Source organism: Podarcis vaucheri (assembly GCF_965113315.1).
Source record: "Podarcis vaucheri genome assembly, chromosome: 5".
Lineage (NCBI taxonomy): Eukaryota > Metazoa > Chordata > Lepidosauria > Squamata > Lacertidae > Podarcis > Podarcis vaucheri.
The window spans coordinates 59,370,027-59,377,325 of record NC_138763.1 but is presented as its reverse complement, the minus strand read 5'-3'; the positions used below and the strand labels follow the sequence as shown (position 1 = coordinate 59,377,325).

The 7,299-nt window shown below is 41.5% G+C and overlaps 1 long non-coding RNA gene across 1 annotated transcript; it reads right to left on the bottom strand.

Moving 5' to 3' along the window:
- Positions 1-2,146: 2,146 nt before the first annotated feature.
- Positions 2,147-7,238, bottom strand: LOC309532549. The gene is made up of 3 exons (XR_014219918.1): positions 7,139-7,238; positions 3,514-3,751; positions 2,147-2,207 (listed from the first exon to the last, which is right to left on the bottom strand). It is a non-coding gene; the product is annotated as an uncharacterized lncRNA (long non-coding RNA).
- Positions 7,239-7,299: the final 61 nt, after the last annotated feature.

The following is a 7,299-nucleotide window of genomic DNA, read 5'->3' as shown; positions in this document are numbered from 1 at the left end:
GAGTTATGAGCAATGTCCCCCATCCTAGCTCAGATCTTAGCTCAGATTGGCTAAAAGCAAGCCATTATCTTTTCCCCGTGGATGCTTGCCGAAGGACCTAATTAGCTACGAAGCAGAGCTTTTTTTGCACACTCATGTTTAGGGCAATCATGGAGATAAAGGGAAGTGGGACCATGGCCCTACCCCCAGTGCAATATTACATCACCCACTGGCCCCACCTCCTTCCTGTCCATGGATGGCAAGGAGACAGGCCAGAGGAGGATGTGATATCAAAGGTGGGGAAAGGGGTATGCTTGTATTCACGACTGCCTCAAACACAAACCATGCATCAAAATAGCTAAGGATATGTGTGATTTTCATGTTGCAATTTTCTTTTTCTAAAAGCATCCGTGGCACCTAGTTTGAAGCAGGCTATAGTGTAGATGGGATGATGTCTTCCTCCTGCCCCATGCTGTTCCAGAGGTACTCTTGGCTGCAAAGGGAAGGACATCATATGTTGGAGAGTGGCATATGACAACATACATTTTCATAGAATCAATTCCTATTCCTATTTTGCATGGCAAAAGCTTTCATTGCATGTTGCTTTGCAGCATTCCTTCACCTAGTTCTGTGCCCAAGAACCAGGGTGATGGGAAGCCATTCCAGAAGACGATTTGGCTTGTTGGGGGGGGTGTTGAGTTAATTTTCCTAGTTTCGTTATTGGATCTCAGTTATTTCAACAAACACTCAACTCTTGTAAAGACTGGGATCATGGCCTCCTTTTCCCGAGACACCTGCCCATGTAGTGAATGTGTGCTTCTCTGACAAGGTACATCGTTGCCTGCTGTTCTACAAGCGACACAATTCATAGCCGAGTTGGAATATTTAGTGCCCACCACCTGGGAAACATAGCTTTTGCCATATGCTCCGAAGGGCTGAAATATGTTGCTTGGCCTGCGTTTTCCTCTCACACTGCTGTGTTTACAAAAGCTGATGGCCAAAACCCTCAAACTGTTACTGTTACCATCTTGTGCCATCAGCGTTTCTTTCTGCAGTCTCTTCTTTAATCACTGATGCTTTATAATCAACAATTCCCGTTTCTAGATTCCTGTCTAATTTGCCTAACGTTGCCCCTGTTTCCAGGCTTTATTTTACTATGGGGCCCACTCTGCTTCTCATGTTGTTTAATCTGATTAATGGGTCCAAGCTCCACATTTATATTGTCTTGTCTAACTCCCACTTTTGTTCTATCCATCAAGTCACTCGAAATAAGGCAGCCTGACGTACAGTAGCTTATCCCTCTCCACTTTATTTCCTTCTATCATTTGTCATTTCTGCTCTTCTTTACACCTTATTTTTGTTCAACAATTATGTGGCTATCCATGTGTGTTAAGCACTGTTGAAAAAAGATGTTAGGAGTGTGTGTGTGTGTGTGTGTGTGTGTGTGTGTATCAACACATGGCTCAAGTTAAGCAACAGTAACAAAGAAACCAGAAATACCAGAAAGGCTTATTTGAGAATTACCCATCTTTTCCTGTACTAGATATTGGGAATTTGCGGTCCTCCAGGTGCTGTTAGACTACAGCTTCCATCCTCTCTGATCATTGTCTATGTTGCCTGAGAGTTGATGTGAATAGAAGTCCAACAACCAGGACTCTTCCCCAGTTCTACTCAATATAAAAGGTAGATCCTATATGCCATTGGAAATGCAAAACATGCTGAAGCAAAGCCTACTTCCTCACTCACTGCCCATAGCGATCACGCATCGTCAACGATGTCTGCAAGGATAAAACTCTCTACATTTTCAAAAGCAATTCACTGTGTGACATGAAGGGCTGCTGCTAGGAAATGTGTCCATCTCTCTCGGGCATGCAAAGCTAGTTGTGCAGGGTTGTTTTTTTTAGACACAGGTGTTGAAATCTAATGGTTTTTTCATTAACTGGATTTTAGGAAAGTCAGTAACCCGCCTCAGCAAATACAACCTTACCCAAATTATTGGTGCTGTTGTTTACTTAATTCAAGTGGAACCTGAACTTGTTGAACAGATTGGAAACTATTCAACAGGAAATATATAGATCCGCTCTCGCCCCCCACTTCCTTGGCTTTCAGGTTACTGGCTTATTTTGTTACACTATGGCAGTTCAGTGAGCTGCCACTAAAGTGTGCTTATTTCTTTATTGGATTAACTTGTGTCCTCTTCTGGACCAGAGGCTATAGGCAGGTTAAAGCTGTAAGAAATTAATTTCAGTTGTTAATTCTTAACTGGTGTCAGTCAAGAGAATCTATTTAGGGTGGTACGATGTATTAAAGATACACTTTGATATATTACACTTGGAAAATCTTCTTGGGTACAGCATCGCAAGAAGGCTCAGAGACTGTCCTCCCTAGTTCACGGTTTTAAAAGTGGAGAAAGCCAGGGAAGGACAGCAGAATGAATAGCCAAGGGTATAAAAGAGGGAGGGGTATTTATAAAACTGAGTGAATGGGAGGAGGGAGTGGGCTGTGAAACAAAGTGTAAATTTTTCAAAGGCAGGGGCATAGGTTGACATTGTTTGTTTCATCAAGGTCAGTGCAAGCTTCTGCCATTAGAAGCAGTAAAATTAGGGAGAATAAATGAATCCTGGCAAAGAAACTTCCAAAGTCTGGGCTCTAGCCCTGCCTCGCTCAACTATCCATATTCCCCTTTGCACAACTCTCTGGTCTCTTGGCTTCAGATAAGAAGAGAGTTAACATAACATGGCAATTTAACTGAAAGAAGCCTCTTTTGCTACAGAATCCTATGGCCGTTAAACTCCAAATTCACGAAAGCCTCTGGTGCCTGCGACTTTATGTCCAATATGGGGGTTCTTTAAATCTTTTCGATTCAGTATTCTAGGGACCTGTTAAATACTTTCAAGGAGGGGGGAGGGAGGCTATTATTTCCCTCCACCAGCAACAATGGGTCAAAGTATAAAACTTTTACATTCTTTCTCCAAGCAGTTCAAGTCAGCATATAAAGGGGTATGTTGTTATATTGCTAACAAAACTTTGGGGTGGGTTAGACTGAGAAAATCTGCCCAAGGGTTTTATAGATGAGCTGCGATCTGAAAACGGGATTTCCACTGCCACGTCCAACAAGGCTGCCAACATTTACTTGTATCCTTCATGTGTGGGAACTATAGATGTGTAGCGTTTTTCATTCATTTTATCTCCATGTCAGCAAGAACTCAACTTCTCAAATTTCTGCATGTTGGGCTGCCAATAAAGGCTGAGAGACAGGAAACATTTGCACCCCCAAAGCCCACTATTCTACCCACTGCACCGCATTGTCTTCAAACTTTTCCCGCACACCAGATTCTCCTGGACCTTCAAACCAAAATTCAAAGCAGCAGTAATTGCTGCAGTGGTAAAAAAATTAATTGCAGGAGCTCATCATGACAGCCCCATAATCCACACCTCTCCAAGGAGACTCCCAAACAATAAACAGCTCTTTCTGTCTCTCTACATATACACACCAAAGGACAGCAGTACAGAACATAATATCCAATTTATTACCATCAGAGCCGACAGAAACAGAATAATGAGACGTCAAAGGGTGATGGAGTGTTTAGCATGTTGAACTTCCACTGAGATGACTTGGGTTCACATCCTTGATCAGTCTTAAGCTTTCAATTAGAAATGCAAACAATCTTGCAATGATGTGTTACAGTTTAAATGGTTAGCAGGCAGTAGGAATCCCATCTACGAAAGTATTCAGCCTCTGCTTGACTATTTCTCCTCATTCTCTGACTTCCTCCTCGTTAATATATAGCAAACAACAGAAAAACTTGCAAGTCTCATTATTCATTTGCAAGTGCAAGACAGGTCCACCACCTACCCTAGCATTCTGGCAGATGACATAATTGTTTCTGGCTTTAAAAAAAAGTCTGGAAGTGATGCTTTGCCACATGCACTGCCTACTATACCATTGGTAGTGCACAGTTGAGGTTGATTAAACCTTTTTAGTTGGCCAATAAATTGAACCAAACTGCTGCATAGTTCAGGGACAAGCCTTCCCTTTCCAGTTCATTTACCAGTAAGACAATCGTTGTCTTGCACCTATAAATCTGACATTTAACTCAGTGGACATTCCCTCTGTAATGACAACTGGCAGTTTTAAGTGAGACCTTCACAGGTGGATCTGCTCCCTGAAGCAATTTTATCTGATCCATGGCAGCACTATCAAATTTTAATCAAAGTGTAGCTCAACATTTGCCCACAGTTTTGCTCAAAAGGAAAAAAACACAGAATGTTTTCCAAGCTATATGGAAAAGAGATAAGACCTACTTTAGTGTTACATATCACCTTGAATGCCTATTTATATCTGAGTATGTGTGTGCTCCATATTCGTGAAATCCTTATTCTAGGTCAGAGGTAAGCAGGTTTCAGACTTGGGAAAAACTGTTTCTGTTTTTTACTACACTCCCTTTTTTGGTTACTTATTACTACACATATCCCTTCTTTTTTTACTCCAAGTGAAGGCAGTCACTTGGAGTAGAAAACACACACACTTAGAATTAAAGAATTATGAGCCCAGGAATTTGCTCTGAGTAATAGAACTGATCAGGACTCGCATTCCTTCCACACAAAAAACTACCCCTAGTTCCCCTAAGCTTTCTTCATTTTGGCAGTATAATTTAAGGTTGGGGCCTTGTAGGGGAGGGGGAGTCGTTTTGTTGTTGCTCTTAAAGCAACTAGGCCTCAGAAATCCTTGCTGATTTACAGCAAATGACTCTCAAGATGTATCAGTAGATCCCAATCTACTGACTCACCCCTGTTGTGTTGTTGTTGTTGTTTAATCGTTTAGTCGTGTCCGACTCTTCGTGACCCCATGGACCAGAGCACGCCAGGCACTCCTGTCTTCCACTGCCTCCCGCAGTTTGATCCAACTCATGCTGGTAGCTTCAAGAACACCATCCAACCATCTCATTCTCTGTCGTCCCCTTCTCCTTGTGCTCTCCATCTTTCCCAACATCAGGGTCTTTTCCAGGGAGTCTTCTCTTCTCTTCTCTTCTCACCCCTGTTGTAGATGTGACTAGTTTTATTATCAGGTCTGACTGCTCACAATGGAAATCAATTTGTGTGACCTCCACATTTTGGAGAATAGAGAAAACCATAAGGCAGCGAGTATAAATATGTGTAAAACTGCATACTTTCCTCAGAGGAACTTGCCTAAGTAGGAATACCCTCTGCTTGGTTTCTGCCTGTTTCTCCCAGCAATATTGCTTCAAATAAAGACAGATCTTTGCAACCCTGAAATAATTCCCAAAGACTGGTTTTCTTCCACACCATCCCTGTGCTAGTATTTTCAATTTATGGGCAATGCAATCGTTTTTTTAAATTATAAAATGCTATCAACTAATGTATGCTTTAATACCCGCTGTTGGCTTTTAAGGAAATATTTGAATAACCTCTTTCATCAGAGATGTGGAGGAAGAAAGTCCTCTTTTTCCTTTTTTTTTTAATACAATCTCTAGGTCTTTACATTTGCTAGCTATAGCCCACTCTTTCAGCTAGTGCAATATGTTCTGCTGTTTACTGCATCAGGTTTTACTGCAGACAATAAAAAGTTTTTGAACTTTCATGTCAGTACTGCTTTGGTATATATTCGACACATCCTGGGAACTAACTCAAGACACACAGTAAAAAGAAGAAAGAAATGTTTGTTTTATCCACATTACTTGGGCTAGAGCTTGATCCATACGATGTCGCTTTAGAGCTTGTGCTTCACATTGGTCTTCAAAGAGCTCTGTGCATGCCCAAAGGCACCATATCTTTGCCAATGCTTTATAGATTCCTGAGCCCTGCTAGGCTAGGTCTTATCATAGAAGAACCTGGCTGAAATTAAACCATTAATGTTTGACCAGTTTAGACAGCTCTTTTTGTTATTGCTCCTCCCCAAGTTCTGGAGAGTAGCCCAGGCTTTGAAGTGAAAACAGGGCCCTTTTCAGTGCCTTGGTTCAAATTAAGGTCTGGACCAGCACCACCCCACCCCACTACAATGTTCATGAAGAAAGCCAGTGGGGAGTTTTTATATTTACTGTCTCCGCCCTGTTAGCATCAAATGGCCATTTGCTAATAGCAGCTGTGGTGGTGTGGCATGAGTTTTGTTTGAAATGTGATAGAGAAAGGAAGGGTTAAATCTCCATAGCCCTGACCCTGTTTGGGGTCCTACATACGTGTCATTTCAGATACATATGTACCGGTAACTTTGACACATTTAGTGCTTCCTGTATTTTGGCTCTTGATCTGCAATTTTGAATTTCTTTTCTTGACACATGAACACAACATGTATACAACTTGGACCAAGCATGCTGCCTCACTTGCTTAAAGTGACTGGTTTTACAGGCTTGGAAATCCTACACAGCTGGTACTGATGACTTCATAGCAAGACTTCTAGTGTTGCCATCTCAAATGTCAATTGTCCCCCAAAACTGCTGACAAGGAAGCCCAAAACACCACAGTTCCCTTAATGCCTTAGTTCCTCCCAGTCATAGCTTCTATTATGTCAGCTTTTCTGTTTCAGGATTTCTTTGCTACTATTAGGACTTGTGCTTAAAATGAAATAAAAAACCCCTATAAAAGTTAAGAAACCAACGAAGTAAAAATAAAAATTCAAGCAGTTTGTGAGGAGATAGCAATAGCATTTTCTGGTCTGAGAAACATTGCTTCTGTGCATGCACAAAGTACTACTAAACAGCTGGATTTTCAGATGGCAACAGACTTCAGACTTTCCTCAGCTGCCAGCACATTATTATTTTTCTTTTTATAAATGAAGCCTCCATACAAACACCCCATGAACTTCACCCTCAAGTAACTCAGTGATTGAATGGAATCATCCAGGCCCCAGTAAAACAAGAGAGAGTGTAAAGCCACATAAATAACAAACAAAAGTCCAGAGAGACAAAGAAATCCTGATAACAGGATTTCCTGAGGAAACTGAGCAAAAACAGTATATAATTTGAAGGGAAAGGCACAGAGAGATTTTGTCTTTCTTGCTTTGTACATTGCAGGACAAAATTCATTTGCTACCCTGGGCTCCTTCAGGAGGGAGGGCTGGATATAATTTCAACAAATAATAAATAATTCAACCAAACAGAGTGGAAAAGTTCCCTCACAACTACCCAACCAATCAGAGCACCCTTTACCACAGCGCGCACTAGGCCGTTCTGACTGATTGCTAAGCCACACATCCTCCCATCCCCCTCTCAGCTAGTTGACTTTAATGTTACTAATTTTTAAGTCACACATGAAATCATCTCTGCTGTTATGCTTGCAACAGTGGGATTGTGTGTGTCCTGA